The 19,210-nt window shown below is 47.8% G+C and overlaps 1 pseudogene; it reads right to left on the reverse strand.

The window, feature by feature from the left end:
• Positions 1–3,929: 3,929 nt before the first annotated feature.
• The window catches only part of LOC135534471 (vesicle transport protein SFT2A-like), a 31,370-nt pseudogene continuing 16,089 nt past the window's right edge, over positions 3,930–19,210 (reverse strand).

Below are 19,210 nucleotides of genomic sequence, written 5' to 3' on the forward strand. Positions count from 1 at the left end.
ATCAGACTAGGACAGGTACCACAGTGAGAGAGAGGAATGTGACATCTATCAGACTAGGGACAGGTACCATTGGTGGGAGTGAGAGATGTGACATCTATCAGACTAGGACAGGTGTGAGAGAGAGGAATGACATCAATCAGACTAGGACAGGTACCACAGTGAGAGAGGAATGTGACATCAATCAGACTAGGACAGGTACCACAGTGAGAGAGAGGAAGGTGATATCTATCAACTAGGACAGGTACCACAGGGAGAGAGAGGATGTGACATCTATCAGACTAGGACAGGTACCCACAGTGAGAGAGAGGAATGTGACATCAATCAGACTAGGACAGGTACCACAGGGAGAGAGGAAGGTGATATCTATCAGACTAGGACAGGTACCACAGGGAGAGAGGAAGGTGATATCTATCAGACTAGGACAGGTACCACAGTGAGAGAGAAGGTGATATCTATCAGACTAGGACAGGTACCACAGTGAGAGAGGAAGTGATATCTATCAGACTAGGACAGGTACCACAGTGAGAGAGAGGAATGTGACATCTATCAGACTAGGACAGGTACCACAGTGAGAGGGGAAGGTGATATCTATCAGACTAGGACAGGTACCACAGTGAGAGAGCAAGGTGACATCTCAGTAGGTTGGAATGACAGCTAGACACACACCGACACACACAATCAATATGCAAATACACGCCTCTATACAAACCTTTCAACATCTACATGCAAAAACATCAACAAGTGCTTGTTCCTTGCTGCTTTCCAGCATGTAAATTTCATTGACCTGCAAGTGGTCCTGCCAGCCAGGTTGTGTCCAGGACAGGCAGATACAACAGTACGATAACAGTCAGAGATCCTACCAGTCAGGTTGTGTCCAGGACAGGCAGATACAACAGTACGATAACAGTCAGAGATCCTACCAGCCAGGTTGTGTCCAGGACAGGCAGATACAACAGTACGATAACAGTCAGAGATCCTGTCAGCCAGGTTGTGTCCAGGACAGGCAGATACAACAGTACGATCACAGTCAGAGATCCTACCAGCCAGGTTGTGTCCAGGACAGGCAGATACAACAGTACGATCACAGTCAGAGATCCTGTCAGCCAGGTTGTGTCCAGGACAGGCAGATACAACAGTACGATCACAGTCAGAGATCCTACCAGCCAGGTTGTGTCCAGGACAGGCAGCAGATCACAGTCAGAGATCCTGTCAGCCAGGTTGTGTCCAGGACAGGCAGATACAACAGTACGATCACAGTCAGAGATCCTACCAGTCAGGTTGTGTCCAGGGTAGGCAAGGTACTTTGAGTCAAACACAGGCTTGGATGAGATCTTTAAGGTCAGGGCCCTTGGCAAAGCTCACAAAATCCTTTAAGACCCAAGGACCTGGACTCTGAACTACTACTCCCCTCTGGGTGCAGGTATAGGGAACGCCCCGGCAGAAATAACAGAACTAGATAAGCCTTTATACCAGGTGTGAAGCCTCTCCTAAACAGCTGGGGTTAATGTTCCTATCACTAAGGTGTGATGCCCCTCCTAAACAGCTGGGGTTAATGTTCCTATCACTAAGGTGTGATGCCTCCTAAACAGCTGGGGTTAATGTTCCTATCACTAAGGTGTGATGCCTCTCTAAACAGCTGGGGTTAATGCCCCTCCTAAACAGCTGGGGTTAATGTTCCTATCACTAAGGTGCGATGCCCCTCCTAAACAGCTGGGGTTAATGTTCCTATCACTAAGGTGTGATGCCCCTCCTAAACAGCTGGGGTTAATGTTCCTATCACTAAGGTGTGATGCCCCTCCTAAACAGCTGGGGTTAATGTTCCTATCACTAAGGTGTGATGCCCTCCTAAACAGCTGGGGTTAATGTTCCTATCACTAAGGTGTGAAGCCCCTCTTAAACAGCTGGGGTTAATGTTCCTATCACTCAAGGTGTGATGCCCTCCTAAACAGCTGGGGTTAAAGTTCCTATCCACCCAGTAAGGCCAGCAGTCTGGTCTTCTTTCATCAAGATATGCTGTTAGATTTTTTTAACTGTTCATTTGTTGTCTACTGTATTTGAACGCCATTTTAAAACGTGTACATGATACGGCAACAACAAACCAAGTCAGTGAAGTAAAGGCAGGTACAACAGTACGTGCACAGTGCACGTCTAAGGGTTCACCCATGAACTGGATTCAGCATACGCACGAGCCCAGTGAGCCAATCAGCGGCGCCAAGTCAGCTCTGCTCTCGTTGACACAGAAGAGTTCAACCCCCCCCAAGTGAACTGCAGTCTGGTGATAAGTGAGCAATAGAAGACTGTGTAGGTGTGTTATGACATCGTGCAAATGTACCAAAGGAGGAAAAGTTTACCAGCACGGACGTTGCAGATAGCGTCTCTTTTGAATAAGGTTGATTGTGATACATTTGTGGCCAAATATATTGACATCTTTCACTTTCCATAAATAATAAAATTTGAAATTTGACAAACACTTCTGGTCTCCACAAATTCTTTTGGATTTTCCAAACGGCAGGCGGGGGGTTGCAAAGCCTTAATTACTGCCAAAAAAAGTTTATTGTAGCACCTTTCGACTGACATCCTGGCCCACTCTTCAGCAGCAAACGGCTCTAATTCATTAACGTTTGAGGGGTTCCCTCCACCAAAGGCTGTTTTCAGATCTTGCCAGAGCATCATTTGTAAATCTGGAGGTGCCGGAAACAAACCTTCGAGTGCGTGAGGAGGGGGTGACCTCTGGGGGCTCTGAGGTCATGAGAGGAGGGTGACCTCTGGGGGGGCTCTGAGGTCATGAGGAGGAGGGTGACCTCTGGGGGGCTCGGAGGTCATGAGGAGGAGGGTGACCTCTGGGGGGCTCTGAGGTCATGAGGAGGGTGACCTCTGGGGGGCTCTGAGGTCATGAGGAGGAGGGTGACCTCTGGGGGGGGCTCTGAGGTCATGAGAGGAGGGTGACCTCTGGGGGGCTCTGAGGTCATGAGAGGAGGGTGACCTCTGGGGGGCTCTGAGGTCATGAGAGGAGGGTGACCTCTGGGGGGGCTCTGAGGTCATGAGAGGAGGGTGACCTCTGGGGGCTCTGAGGTAAGGGAGGAGTGGGTGACCTCTGGGGGGGGCTCTGAGGTCATGAGGAGGGTGACCTCTGGGGGCTCTGAGGTCATGAGAGGAGGGTGACCTCGGGGGCTCTGAGGTCATGAGAGGAGGGTGACCTCGGGGGGCTCTGAGGTCATGAGAGGAGGGTGACCTCGGGGGGGCTCTGAGGTCATGAGAGGAGGGGTGACCCGGGGGGGCTCTGAGGTCATGAGAGGAGGGTGACCTCGGGGGGCTCTGAGGTCATGAGAGGAGGGTGACCTCGGGGGCTCTGAGGTCATGAGAGGAGGGTGACCTCGGAAGTTCTGAGGTACTGGTGCACTTCACAAAATAGATGGCCTCATGAGGTAGGAAAATTATGTGGATATATTGAAGCATCTCAAGACATCAGTCAGGAAGTTAAAGCTTGGTTGCAAATGGGTCTTTCAAATGGACAATGACCCCAAGCATACTTCCAAAGTTGTGGCAAAATGCTTTAAGGACAACAAAGTCAAGGTATTGGAGTGGCCATCACAAAGCCCTGACCTCAAACCTATAGAAAATGTGTGGGCAGAACTGAAAAAGCGTGTGCGAGCAAGGAGGTCTACAAACCTGACTCAGTTACACCAGCTCTGTCAGGAGCAATGGGCCAAAATTCACCCAACTTTTTGTGGGAAGCTTGTGGAAGGCTACCCGAAACGTTTGACCCAAGTTAAACAATTTAAAGGCAATGCTGTCAAATACTAATTGAGTGTATGTAAACTTATAACCCACTGGGAATGTGATGAAAGAAATAAAAGCTGAAATAAATCATTCTCTACTATTATTGACATTTCACACGCTTAAAATAAAGTGTGAGAGGATAGTGTTACTTACCATGTCATTGCTAAGAACTGTAGAATGCAGAAGATGATGGCCAGTCCCTTCTTTTGCCACTACAGAGACAGAACCAATCTCATGTCTTTTGTCAAACAGCTGTGTTGTAGATTTGTTATAGTGCACACGGCAGCGTTTCCCAAACTCGGTCCCGGGGACCCCAAAATGGTACAAGTTTGGTGTTTTGCCCCTAGCACTACACAGCTGATTTAAATAATCAACTCATCATCAAGCTCATCAATTATTTGAATCAGCTGTGTAGATTTATGGGCAGCAAAAAAAACAAAAAAAAACATGCACCTCTTGGGGTCCCCAGGACTGAGTTTGGGAAACATTGGGTTAGGGTCACAATGTAGGCTACTGAACTGTTTAGAGGCTTTCAGATACTTACCCAGAAAACTGCACAAAGAGTCAAAACGAGACAGAGCTGGAGGCAGAAAGATAAAAACAAAAGTAAACCACCTGAATATTGGTTAAATTAACATATCTATTCTACTGTGATTAACGCATAATTTGATTCATGTGTAATCTACTGTGAGGGAATTACTTCAAATCACCACTCAGCTTTGTGTGAGTTTTGACTTGCCCTAACAGCAGATCAACCTTAAAAGAGAAACTGACCCTAAAATTTTGTTTTAAAAAACCTGACACTAAAAAAAATAAAAAAATATAAAAATAACTGTCAATTAGAAAACAGCCTATTTGGCATCCCAAAATTGACTACTTAAATGTAAATAGGATAATTTTGACCCTAATTTACCACAGGTATTACGATCAAGTCACGTGCAGCTACCACAGGTATTAGTTTGGTGAGACTTGTAGTCATGTCTGCGTCAGAACGTAAATGAAGGTTTGTTCCAAACCTGCCCACATGTCCACAGCTGGCCGCACACAAGTAATCATCAATTCAGAGTGCTACTGCACACGGCCTGGTTGTAATACCTGTGGTAAATTTGGGTCAACTTGGATATCCCAATGGGGCTTGTTAGGGACCATTTGTAAATTACACAATGTACATGGGACATTATATTAAAATTACAATATCTCCGAATTTCAACCTCAAAACAACTATACAATGTAGAAATTGATATACAAGTGTTTAAAGCATTTAATTACAAAAATTTAAAAAAGTGTGGAACATGAAAATTGTGTATTTTATAGCCCCGGAGATGGGCTATCCAAAGTCAAACTACCTTTGCCACTGTCGTACACCAGCCGGCGGAAGCTAATTGGCTAAATAATTTAGCTAACTCTTCCCACCTGCGAACACGCACGAGACACCCACATCGAACCACACCCTGAACCCAACTCACTCAAATTTGAAATCAGAAATCGCTGCTAGCATTTCCTAAAAATCAACCAAATCTAAAAAAAAGGAGGGCACATCGGGAATTACAGTCACTCTTTAAGTTGTCATTTAAAATGTTTAGACTTTTTCAGTCATGGAAAAACTAGTGTCCGTCTGCCCTAAACTAGTGTCAGTCTGCCCTAAACTAGTGTCCGTCTGCCCTAAACTAGTGTCAGTCTGCCCTAAACTAGTGTCAGTCTGCCCTAAACTAGTGTCAGTCTGCCCTAAACTAGTGTCAGTCTGCCCTAAACTAGTGTCCGTCTGCCCTAAACTAGTGTCAGTCTGCCCTAAACTAGTGTCAGTCTGCCCTAAACTAGTGGCAGACTATCCCTTGAGAACAGAAGTATCATGGAACACTAAACCAGTGTCTTAAAGGAGATATACATCCAAAACGCATCATACTGTGACACTTTGTGTTTTCAAAGTTTAAAACTTTATTGCAGGGGGTGGGGGGGGGTTGCGTTACGTTCGTTAGTTTCCCTATTTTGAAAGTGGGGATGCAGCTTCTCTGTTTGCTGATATCGGCATGCTAGGCTTAAAGGGCCGCTGTGTAGAGGAAAAAACAGACTAAACCTAAGCATTAACCTAGCTAGACAATCACGTATCATCAGTCTTAGTAAATACAACCTGTCCTCAAGGTAGCTAGGTGAGATAAATCACGTATCATCACAGTCGTAGTAAATACAACCTGTCCTCAAGGCAGCTAGGTGAGATATATCACGTATCATCACAGTCGTAGTAAATACAACCTGTCCTCAAGGCAGCTAGGTGAGATATATCACGTATCATCACAGTCGTAGTAAATACAACCTGTCCTCAAGGCAGCTAGGTGAGATATATCACGTATCATCACAGTCATAGTAAATACAACCTGTCCTCAAGGTAGATAGGGGAGATAAATCACGTATCATCACAGTCGTAGTAAATACAACCTGTCTTCAATAAAGCAGCTCTCAGCAAAGTCAGCCCGAGTGAGAAAAGCTGCTGTGGGATTACTTACTATGATCGTTGTATGCGGTTGTTTAACTTAACATTAGTTGACAAGGACATCTGTGTATGTCCTTTTATAAAATCTCATGTCAATTTTATTTTTTACTAAACCTTTATTTAAACTAGGCAAGTCAGTTAAAGAACAAATTCTTATTTTACAATGACGGCCTACCCCCGGGCCAAACCCGGACGACGCTGGGCCAGTTGTGCGCCGCCCTATGGGACTCCCAATCACAACCGGATGTGATTCAGCCAGGATTCGAACCAGGGACTGTAGTGTCGCCTCTTGCACTGAGATGCAGTGCCTTAGACCGCTGCGCCACTCTGGAGCAGTGGAAGCAGAAGCTAGGCTATAAGCAGACGCTAGGCTATAAGCAGACGCTAGGCTGTAAGCAGACGCTAGGCTATGAGCAGACGCTAGGCTATAAGCAGACGCTAGGCTATAAGCAGACGCTAGGCTATAAGCAGACGCTAGGCTATGAGCAGACGCTGGGCTATAAGCAGACGCTGGGCTATAAGCAGACGCTAGGCTATAAGCAGACGCTAGGCTATGAGCAGACGCTAGGCTATGAGCAGACGCTAGGCTATGAGCAGACGCTAGGCTATGAGCAGACGCTAGGCTATAAGCAGACGCTAGGCTATAAGCAGACGCTAGGCTATTTAACAGTTGAATACGTGGATGTGCAGTAGGTAGTTACCAACACAACACAGGTGGCTATCAGTCTGGTCGGTTCAAACATTCTCTTCAGCTGCTTCACGGGTCCCATCAGGAAACAGGTGCTGCAGACAGATAACGCAAAACACACTGGTTACAACATAGAAATAATGCCTAATAGATTCTAGATTTCAATAGACAACATATTGATCACACAAACATATTGATCACACAAACCCAGAGAAACATTTTTTTTTTTTTGTATTTACGGAAAATAAATGTATGATGATCGAGACCTTTAATAAAGGGGGAATCTGGGATTCAAACAACAAACCCGCCCCACCACTTTTTCGGTATACAGCTGAGCGATGGGGCTGGAGAAATTTAACCACTCGCAAATGTATAGACCGTGCAATTATTGCAAGGACTAACCATCCGTGACATCAAGATTATTGTTTGAATCTTGTTTTGGAGGCTATACAGTGATTGTTTACAAACAATGGCGTACACAATCTTACATTTGGGGTAGTGATGGAGTAAGTAAGACCGTTTGAACTAAGCTCATGAGTAATTTAGAATATACTCTTCAAGAATCAAAATGGCTATAGATCCCTCATTTGAGTCAATAAATAGATGTAACAATCACAGATTGCCCATTTGTAAAAACAGGAGGGAAAAAATGCTATTTACATAATTGACAAGCAAAACAAATGCATTGATTGTCATTTCAACGGTGTGAATAGATATTCTGTGGCGGGTTATATAACATGCCATCTATTAATGGCTACAGCTTGTAAGGACATTACATGGAACAGTCACATTTAAACCCACGTACAACAATCTCACCCCGTCTCCCTTTCATGATCAGTCTTCAGTATCATTTGTTAAGCACCTACCCTTTTCATTTCCAGCTCTGATGGGATCTATTTTTTCAGTGCATCTGTCATCTTTATCAAATCATCACTTCCTCCCACCTTTTTTCTGCTCCGCCCACCCCCCCCAGCTCTAGAGAGATGCTTCCACCTGACCTACGACCCCGCTTTCACACAAAGACCCCGGAGAGAGGCCTCCAACTGAACTACGACCCCGCTTTCACACAAAGACCCTGGAGAGATGCATCCACCTGACCTACGACCCCGCTTTCACACAAAGACCCTGGAGAGATGCATCCACCTGACCTACGACCCCGCTTTCACACAAAGACCCTGGAGAGATGCTTCCACCTGACCTACGACCCTGCTTTCACACAGACCCTGGAGAGATGCATCCACCTGACCTACAACCCTGCCTGCCACCTCTCCATCTAGCCAACTGAATGCGTCATCTTCATCTTGATGGCGCTGTGTGTCAGTGTGTATATGTGTGCCCATGCGTGCTCATCTGAGTGGGCTGTGTGTTTGCAGAGCATCACATCCGTCTATCTGTGACTGATGCCGAGGTAGAGGAGGGAGGAGAGGATGTAGAGTGGAGCTGAGGGGAAGGGGAGAGGATGTGGAGCGGAGGGGAAGGAGAGAGGATGTGGAGCGGAGGGGAAGGAGAGAGGATGTGGAGCGGAGGGGAAGGAGAGAGGATGTGGAGCAGAGGGGAAGGAGAGAGGATGTAGAGCGGAGGGGAAGGAGAGTGGATGTGGAGCGGAGGGGAAGGAGAGAGGATGTGGAGCGGAGGGGAAGGAGAGAGGATGTGGAGCGGAGCTGAGGGGAAGGAGAGAGGATGTGGAGCGGAGGGGAAGGAGAGAGGATGTGGAGCGGAGGGGAAGGAGAGAGGATGTGGAGCGGAGGGGAAGGAGAGAGGATGTGGAGCGGAGGGGAAGGAGAGAGGATGTGGAGCAGAGCTGAGGGGAAGGAGAGAGGATGTGGAGCGGAGGGGAAGGAGAGAGGATGTGGAGCGGAGCTGAGGGGAAGGAGAGAGGATGTGGAGCGGAGGGGAAGGGAGAGAGGATGTGGAGCGGAGGGGAAGGAGAGAGGATGTGGAGCGGAGCTGAGGGGAAGGAGAGAGGATGTGGAGCGGAGGGGAAGGAGAGAGGATGTGGAGCGGAGGGGAAGGGAGAGAGGATGTGGAGCGGAGGGGAAGGAGAGAGGATGTGGAGCGGAGGGGAAGGAGAGAGGATGTGGAGCAGAGGGGAAGGAGAGAGGATGTAGAGCGGAGGGGAAGGAGAGTGGATGTGGGAGCGGAGGGAAGGAGAGAGGATGTGGAGCGGAGGGGAAGGAGAGAGGATGTGGGAGCGGAGGGGAAGGAGAGAGGATGTGGAGCGGAGCTGAGGGGAAGGAGAGAGGATGTGGAGCGGAGGGGAAGGAGAGAGGATGTGGAGCGGAGGGGAAGGGGAGAGAGGATGTGGAGCGGAGCTGAGGGGAAGGAGAGAGGATGTGGAGCGGAGGGGAAGGAGAGAGGATGTGGAGCGGAGGGGAAGGAGAGAGGATGTGGAGCGGAGGGGAAGGGAGAGAGGGATGTGGAGCAGAGGGGAAGGAGAGAGGATGTAGAGCGGAGGGGAAGGGAGAGTGGATGTGGAGCGGAGGGGAAGGGAGAGAGGATGTGGAGCGGAGGGGAAGGAGAGAGGGATGTGGAGCGGAGCTGAGGGGAAGGGAGAGAGGATGTGGAGCGGAGGGGAAGGAGAGAGGATGTGGAGCAGAGGGGAAGGAGAGAGGATGTAGAGCGGAGGGGAAGGAGAGTGGATGTGGAGCGGAGGGGAAGGAGAGAGGATGTGGAGCGGAGCTGAGGGGAAGGAGAGAGGATGTGGAGCGGAGGGGAAGGAGAGAGGATGTGGAGCAGAGGGGAAGGAGAGAGGATGTGGAGCGGAGGGGAAGGAGAGAGGATGTGGAGCAGAGGGGAAGGAGAGAGGGACAGAGCGGAGGGGGAAGGAGAGTGGATGTGGAGCGGAGGGGAAGGAGAGAGGATGTGGAGCGGAGCTGAGGGGAAGGAGAGAGGATGTGGAGCGGAGGGGAAGGGGAGAGGATGTAGAGCGGAGGGGAAGGGAAGGAGAGAGGATGTGGAGCGGAGGGGAAGGAGAGAGGATGTGGAGCAGAGCTGAGGGGAAGGGAGAGAGGATGTGGGCAGAGGGAAGGAGAGAGGATGTAGAGCAGAGGGGAAGGAGAGAGGATGTGGAGCAGAGGGGAAGGAGAGGATGTGGAGCAGAGCTGAGGGGAAGGAGAGAGGGATGTGGAGCGGAGGGGAAGGGGAGAGGATGTAGAGCGGAGGGGAAGGGAAGGAGAGAGGATGTGGAGCGGAGGGGAAGGAGAGAGGATGTGGAGCAGAGCTGAGGGGAAGGAGAGAGGATGTGGAGCAGAGCTGAGGGGAAGGAGAGAGGATGTGGAGCAGAGCTGAGGGGAAGGAGAGAGGATGTGGAGCAGAGCTGAGGGGAAGGAGAGAGGATGTGGAGCAGAGGGGAAGGAGAGAGGATGTAGAGCAGAGGGGAAGGAGAGAGGATGTGGAGCAGAGGGGAAGGAGAGAGGATGTGGAGCAGAGCTGAGGGGAAGGAGAGAGGATGTGGAGCAGAGCTGAGGGGAAGGAGAGAGGATGTGGAGCAGAGCTGAGGGGAAGGAGAGAGGATGTGGAGCAGAGCTGAGGGGAAGGAGAGAGGATGTGGAGCGGAGCTGAGGGGAAGGAGAGAGGATGTAGAGCGGAGCTGAGGGGAAGGAGAGAGGATGTAGAGCAGAGCTGAGGGGAAGGAGAGGATGTAGAGCAGAGCTGAGGGGAAGGAGAGAGGATGTAGAGCAGAGCTGAGGGGAAGGAGAGAGGATGTAGAGCAGAGCTGAGGGGAAGGAGAGAGGATGTAGAGCAGAGCTGAGGGGAAGGAGAGAGGATGTAGAGCAGAGCTGAGGGGAAGGAGAGAGGATGTAGAGCAGAGCTGAGGGGAAGGAGAGGATGTAGAGCAGAGCTGAGGGGAAGGAGAGGGATGTAGAGCAGAGCTGAGGGGTAGGTGAGAGGATGTAGAGCAGAGCTGAGGGGAAGGAGAGAGGATGTAGAGCAGAGCTGAGGGGAAGGAGAGAGGATGTAGAGCAGAGCTGAGGGGAAGGAGAGAGGATGTGGAGCGGAGCTGAGGGGAAGAGGAGAGGATGTAGAGCGGAGCTGAGGGGAAGGAGAGGGGATGTGGAGCGGAGCTGAGGGGAAGGAGAGAGGATGTGGAGCGGAGCTGAGGGGAAGGAGAGAGGATGTGGAGCGGAGCTGAGGGGAAGGAGAGAGGATGTGGAGCGGAGCTGAGGGGAAGGAGAGAGGATGTGGAGGGGAAGGAGAGAGGATGTGGAGCGGAGCTGAGGGGAAGGAGAGAGGATGTGGAGCGGAGCTGAGGGGAAGGAGAGAGGATGTGGAGCGGAAGGAGAGAGGATGTGGAGCGGAGCTGAGGGGAAGGAGAGAGGATGTGGAGCGGAGCTGAGGGGAAGGAGAGAGGATGAGGAGCGGAGCTGAGGGGAAGGAGAGAGGATGTGGAGCGGAGCTGAGGGGAAGGAGAGAGGATGTGGAGCGGAGCTGAGGGGAAGGAGAGAGGATGTGGAGCGGAGCTGAGGGGAAGGAGAGAGGATGTGGAGCGGAGCTGAGGGGAAGGAGAGAGGATGTGGAGCGGAGCTGAGGGGAAGGAGAGAGGATGTGGAGCGGAGCTGAGGGGAAGGAGAGAGGATGTGGAGCGGAGGGGAAGGAGAGGATGTGGAGCGGAGCTGAGGGGAAGGAGAGAGGATGTGGAGCGGAGCTGAGGGGGCGGGCTTAAGGTGCTCAGTGGGGCAGGAACATTATTAAAGCCTCTAACCACGTTTCCATCCACAGTTTTAATGCGCGTAAAGTCATACCGTATATAAAAAACATGACAGCTACAACGTAAACCGGATGTTTCGGTACAATTTTCTAAAATAGCGACAGAATTTGTTCGACATGGTGGGATCTTTTTGCGTCTGTAAATTTAATAGTGCGAGAAATAGAGGTGAAAATTCCTTCAAGTAAGCGTAGTGGTGGCTGCTGCATTCTGGTAAATAGTGTCACCATCGTCAAGAACTGTCAGGAAAGTTGACTGTATAATCTGCTTCCTGCTGTTTAGAGAGGCAAGATCTATTTTAAAAGTCCACTTTGAGCTAGTTAAAAAACTAAGATTCATCAGTATGTTTTAAAAAATTTGAAATCCTTTGTCAATCCAAAAGGCCCCGATATTTATAGGCGGGAACCTGATGATTGAGGAGGACCATTCAATTAATAAATATAAAGTCCAATTGAAACATTTGTGAGAAATTTTGTGGGAACACATGAGTGATCTAGAATCACAGGTACATCATGAACTAGCTAACCTGGGAAAAGTGCAGAGAGGTGCAGTGTGTGTGTGTGGGGGGGGGGGGGACAAGCTTTTCCAACAGAGCCAGTTTGAGTAGTAGTAACTGTTAATGTCACCATTACATAACCATCATATACTGAGGGGCTTGTGAGCCTAAATATTATACAACGTGGCACTTATGAGTGGCACCTATTCCTACATATGTGCCCTGGTCAAATCTAGTGCACTACATTTCATTTGGGACAAAGGCCCAGTGTAAACATGACACCACTGTTTGTGGTACAGAACAGTAACCAGGAGTTAGCACACACACGAGACACTGTCCCCTAGTTTGTTTCACACAGCGTTGTGGTTGTGTAAACACGAGACCTAGTTAAGCTGCAGCTGGCCCAGAACAGAGCTGCACGTCTTGCTCTTCATTGTAATCAGAGGGATGATATTCATATTTTGCATGCCAGTCTCTCTTGGTGAAGAGTTGAGGAGAGACGGACTGCATCACTTGTTGTTTTTCTTAGAAACACAAATGTTTTGGAAATTCCAAATTGTTTGTATAGTCAACTTACACACAGCTCTGACACACAGTTACCCCACCAGACATGCCATCAGGGGACTTTTCACAGTCTCCAAATCCAGAACAAATTCAAGAAAGCGTACAGTATTATATAGAGCCATTATTGCATGGAACTTCCTTCCATCTCATATTGCTCAAAAACACAGCAAACCTGGTTTAAAAAATAAATAAAGCAATACCTCATGGCACAACGCCTCTCCCCAATGTGACCTACTGGTTGTGTGTATGTACTGACATGTATGTGGAACTGATAGACACACTAATGTTTTTAAAATGTATGTATGTAAATTGTAAAGTCTTGTCTGTAATGCCTTTGTTGTTGTGTCGGACCCCGGTAAGACTGGCCCCGGTAAGACTGGCCCCGGTAAGACTGGCCCCGGTAAGACTGGCCCCGGTAAGACTGGCCCCGGTAAGACTGGCCCCGGTAAGACTGGCCCCGGTAAGACTGGCCCCGGTAAGACTGGCCCCGGTAAGACTGGCCCCGGTAAGACTGGCCCCGGTAAGACTGGCCCCGGTAAGACTGGCCCCGGTAAGACTGGCCCCGGTAAGACTGGCCCCGGTAAGACTGGCTGTTGCCATTGGCGTAATAAATGTGATTTTTTTATGTAAATGACACCTGAAACAACGAGATGTGAGTTTCCTGTTAGTCACAAAATTGACACTGTGTCAATCTGTCAAGACAGCCACACAGACAGCCACACAAGATGTTGAGATGACACGACACCTGTCTGCGACTGTAATAACTAGAGGTCAACCGATTAAATGCCGACCCAAAAAATGCAGATACCGATTATTAGAGGACCCCAAAAAAATGCCGATACCGATTATTAGATGACCCAAAAAAAAATGCCGATACCGATTATTGGAGGACCCAAAAAATGCCGATACCGATTATTGGAGGACCCAAAAAATGCCGATACCGATTATTGGAGGACCCAAAAAATGCCGATACCGATTATTAGAGGACCCAAAAAATGCCGATACCGATTATTGGAGGACCCAAAAAATGCCGATACCGATTATTAGATGACCCAAAAAATGCCGATACCGATTAAATCAGATTATTTTTTATATTTATTTGTAATAATGACAATTATTACCATACTGAACGAACACTTATTTTAACTTAATATAAATCATCAATAAAATAAATTTAGCCTCAAATAAATAATGAAACATGTTGAATTTGGTTTAAATAATGCAAAAACAAAGTGTTGGAGAAGAAAGTAAAAGTGCAATATGTGCCATGTAAAAAAGCTAACGTTTCAGTTCCTTGCTCAGAACATGAGAACATATGAAAGCTGGTGGTTCCTTTTAACATGAGTCTTCAATATTCCCAAGTAAGAAGTTTTAGGTTGTAATTATTATAGGAATTATAGGACTATTTCCCTCTATACCATTTGTATTTCATTAACCTTTGACTATTGGATGTTCTTATAGGCACTTTAGTATTGCCAGTGTAACAGTATAGCTTCCGTCCCTCTCCTCGCTGGGCTCGAACCAGGAACACATCGACAACAGCCACCCTCAAAGCAGCGTTACCCATGCAGAGCAAGGGGAACAACTACTCTAGGTCTCAGAGCGAGTGACATTTGAAACGCTATTAGCGCGCACCTCACTAACTAGCTAGCCATTTCACATCGGTTACACCAGCCTAAATACAGGAGTTGATAGGCTTGAAGTCATAAACAGAACAATAGCTGCTGGCAAATGCACGAAAGTGCTGTTTGAATGAATGCTTAGGAGCCTGCTGCTGCCAACCACCGCTCAGTCAGACTGCTCTATCAAATCATAGACCAAATTATAACATAATAACACACAGAAATACGAGCCTTTGGTCATTAAAATGGTTGAATCCGGAAACTATCATTTCGAAAACAAATTGTTTATTCTTTCAGTGAAATGCGGAACCATTCCATATTTTATCTAACGGATGGCATCCATTAGTCTAAATATTGCTGTTACATTGTACAACCTTCAATGTTATATCATAATTATGTACAATTCTGGGAAACTAATTACGGCCTTTGTTAGGAATAAATGGACTTCACACAGTTCGCAACGAGCCAGGCGGCCCAAACTGCTGCATATATCCTGACTGTTCGCACGGAACGCAAGAGAAGTGACACAATTACCCAAAATATAAGGAATTCATGTTAGCAGGCAATATTAACTAAATATGCAGGTTTAAAAATGTATACTATACTTGTGTATTGATTTTAAAGAAAAGCATTGATGTTTATGGTTAGGTACATTGGTGCAACGACAGTGCTTTTTTTGCAAATGCGCTTGTTAAATCATCACCCGTTTGTGGAGAGTAGGCTGTGATTCAATAAGAAATTAACAGGCACCGCATCCATTATATGCAACGCAGGACACGCTAGATAAACTAGTAATATCATCAACCATGTGTAGTTAACTAGTGATTATGTTAAGATTGATTATTTTTTATAAGATAAGTTAAATGCTAGCTAGCAACTTTCCATTAACTTCTTGCTGCCCTCGCGTAACAGGTAGTCAGCCTGCCGCGCAGGCTCCTCGTGGAGTGCAATGTAAAGCAGGCGGTTAGAGCGTTGGACGAGTAACTGGAAGATTGCAAAAACAAATCCCCGAGCTGACAAGGTAAAAATCTGTCGTTCTCCCCCTGAACAAGGCAGTTAACCCACCGTTCCTAGGCCGTCATTGAAAATAAGAATGTGTTCTTAAGTGACTTGCCAAGTTAAATAAAGGTTTAAAATTAGGGCCGATTTCAAGTTCCCATAACAATCGGTAATACCGATTACCGATTGTTATGAGAACTTGAAATCGGCCCCAATTAAATCGGCCATTCAGATTAATCGGTCGACCTCGAGTAATAAGCAGTCAACCAAATGAATTTTAGCAAGCAGAAGCACAGTGGCATGGAAACACTCCCAAATAACGGAAGAAACTTTAAGAGAAACAAGGCTCAGAGAGGAGGAACCAAGCTCAGAGGGGAGGAACCAGGCTCAGAGGGGAGGGCTCAGAGAGAAGGAACCAGGCTCAGAGGGGAGGGCTCAGAGAGAAGGAACCAGGCTCAGATGGGAGGAACCAGGCTCAGATGGGAGGAACCAGGCTCAGATGGGAGGAACCAGGCTCAGATGGGAGGAACCAGGCTCAGATGGGAGGAACCAGGCTCAGATGGGAGGAACCAGGCTCAGATGGGAGGAACCAGGCTCAGATGGGAGGAACCAGGCTCAGATGGGAGGAACCAGGCTCAGAGAGGGCTCAGAGAGAAGGAACCAGGCTCAGAGGGGAGGAACCAGGCTCAGAGGGGAGGAACCAGGCTCAGAGGGGAGGAACCAGGCTCAGAGGGGAGGATTGCTGTTGCTGCTAGCTTGCTGTTAGCTATCTTTTTGAAAATAATGAAACATTGTTGCAGTTTAACTTTAGGTCACCGGTTAGTGTGATGAATGACTCCTTGTTGACCCCAGTCCACCTGGTCATGCAGCTGCTCCAGTTTCAACTGTTCTGCCTGCGGCTATGGAACCCTGACCTGTCCACTGGACGTGCTCCCTGTCCCAGACCTGCTGTTTTCAACTCTCTAGAGACAGCAGGAGCAGACCTGTTGCACTACAACCACTGTGATTATTATTATTATTTGACCATGATGGTCATTTATGAACGTTTGAACATCTTGGCCATGTTCTGTTATAATCTCCACCTGGCACAGCCAGAAGAGGACTGGCCACCCCTCATTGCCTGGTTCCTCTCTAGGTTTCTTCCTAGGTTCTGGCCTTTCTAGGGAGTTTTTCCAAGCCACCATGCTTCTACACCTGCATTGCTTGCTGTTTGGGGGTTTTAGGCTGGGTTTCTGTACAGCACTTTGAGATATAAGCTGATGTTAGAAGGGCTTTATAAATTCATTTGATTGAATGTGATAAAAATATATTTGCAATGGGAAGTAATAGCTGGTTTGTCAATTTAATTTTGTACATGAAATGGTTGTTCTTTTGTATCGGTATGATTTCATGGGGCCTACTGATTTCATGGGGCCTACTGAAGTGAATGGGATGCTTATTCTTTACCATGATCTGATGCTGGGTGTGACTTCTGTCTCGTGTCTATCAGCCCCATCTATGCGTTTGACCAAAATGGTCTCTGTCTGTTCAGCACCATGGAGTGTACAGGTATTACGGTCTCTGTCTGTTCAGCACCATGGAGTGTACAGGTATTACTGTCTCTGTCTGTTCAGCACCATGGAGTGTACAGGTATTACAGTCTCTGTCTGTTCAGCACCATGGAGTGTACAGGTATTACTGTCTCTGTCTGTTCAGCACCATGGAGTGTACAGGTATTACTGTCTCTGTCTGTTCAGCACCATGGAGTGTACAGGTATTACTGTCTCTGTTCAGCACCATGGAGTGTACAGGTATTACTGTCTCTGTCTGTTCAGCACCATGGAGTGTACAGGTATTACGGTCTCTGTCTGTTCAGCACCATGGAGTGTACAGGTATTACGGTCTCTGTCTGTTCAGCACCATGGAGTGTACAGGTATTACTGTCTCTGTCTGTTCAGCACCATGGAGTGTACAGGTATTACGGTCTCTGTTCAGCACCATGGAGTGTACAGGTATTACAGTCTCTGTCTGTTCAGCACCATGGAGTGTACAGGTATTACTGTCTCTGTCTGTTCAGCACCATGGAGTGTACAGGTATTACAGTCTCTGTCTGTTCAGCACCATGGAGTGTACAGGTATTACTGTCTCTGTTCAGCACCATGGAGTGTACAGGTATTACTGTCTCTGTTCAGCACCATGGAGTGTACAGGTATTACTGTCTCTGTTCAGCACCATGGAGTGTACAGGTATTACTGTCTCTGTTCAGCACCATGGAGTGTACAGGTATTACTGTCTCTGTTCAGCACCATGGAGTGTACAGGTATTACGGTCTCTGTCTGTTCAGCACCATGGAGTGTACAGGTATTACTGTCTCTGTTCAGCACCATGGAGTGTACAGGTATTACTGTCTCTGTTCAGCACCATGGAGTGTACAGGTATTACTGTCTCTGTCTGTTCAGCACCATGGAGTGTACAGGTATTACGGTCTCTGTCTGTTCAGCACCATGGAGTGTACAGGTATTACGGTCTCTGTTCAGCACCATGGAGTGTACAGGTATTACTGTCTCTGTCTGTTCAGCACCATGGAGTGTACAGGTATTACGGTCTCTGTTCAGCACCATGGAGTGTACAGGTATTACTGTCTCTGTCTGTTCAGCACCATGGAGTGTACAGGTATTACTGTCTCTGTTCAGCACCATGGAGTGTACAGGTATTACTGTCTCTGTTCAGCACCATGGAGTGTACAGGTATTACTGTCTCTGTCTGTTCAGCACCATGGAGTGTACAGGTATTACTGTCTCTGTTCAGCACCATGGAGTGTACAGGTATTACGTCTCTGTCTCTGTCTGTTCAGCACCATGGAGTGTACAGGTATTACTGTCTCTGTCTGTTCAGCACCATGGAGTGTACAGGTATTACTGTCTCTGTCTGTTCAGCACCATGGAGTGTACAGGTATTACTGTCTCTGTTCAGCACCATGGAGTGTACAGGTATTACGGTCTGTCTGTTCAGCACCATGGAGTGTACAGGTATTACTGTCTCTGTCTGTTCAGCACCATGGAGTGTACAGGTATTACTGTCTCTGTCTGTTCAGCACCATGGAGTGTACAGGTATTACTGTCTCTGTTCAGCACCATGGAGTGTACAGGTATTACGGTCGCTGTTCAGCACCATGGAGTGTACAGGTATTACTGTCTCTGTTCAGCACCATGGAGTGTACAGGTATTACTGTCTCTGTTCAGCACCATGGAGTGTACAGGTATTACTGTCTCTGTTCAGCACCATGGAGTGTACAGGTATTACGGTCTCTGTTCAGCACCATGGAGTGTACAGGTATTACGGTCGCTGTTCAGCACCATGGAGTGTACAGGTATTACTGTCTCTGTTCAGCACCATGGAGTGTACAGGTATTACTGTCTCTGTTCAGCACCATGGAGTGTACAGGTATTACGGTCTCTGTTCAGCACCATGGAGTGTACAGGTATTACGGTCTCTGTCTGTTCAGCACCATGGAGTGTACAGGTATTACTGTCTCTGTTCAGCACCATGGAGTGTACAGGTATTATTCAGCACCATGGAGTGTACAGGTATTACTGTCTCTGTTCAGCACCATGGAGTGTACAGGTATTACTGTCTCTGTTCAGCACCATGGAGTGTACAGGTATTACTGTCTCTGTCTGTTCAGCACCATGGAGTGTACAGGTATTACTGTCTCTGTTCAGCACCATGGATGGAGTCTCTGTACATGGAGGTGTACAGGTATTACAGTCTCTGTCTGTTCAGCACCATGGAGTGTACAGGTATTACAGTCTCTGTCTGTTCAGCACCATGGAGTGTACAGGTATTACTGTCTCTGTTCAGCACCATGGAGTGTACAGGTATTACTGTC

The sequence above is a fragment of the Oncorhynchus masou genome, unplaced genomic scaffold (genome assembly GCF_036934945.1).
Source record: "Oncorhynchus masou masou isolate Uvic2021 unplaced genomic scaffold, UVic_Omas_1.1 unplaced_scaffold_3458, whole genome shotgun sequence".
Classification (NCBI taxonomy): domain Eukaryota; kingdom Metazoa; phylum Chordata; class Actinopteri; order Salmoniformes; family Salmonidae; genus Oncorhynchus; species Oncorhynchus masou.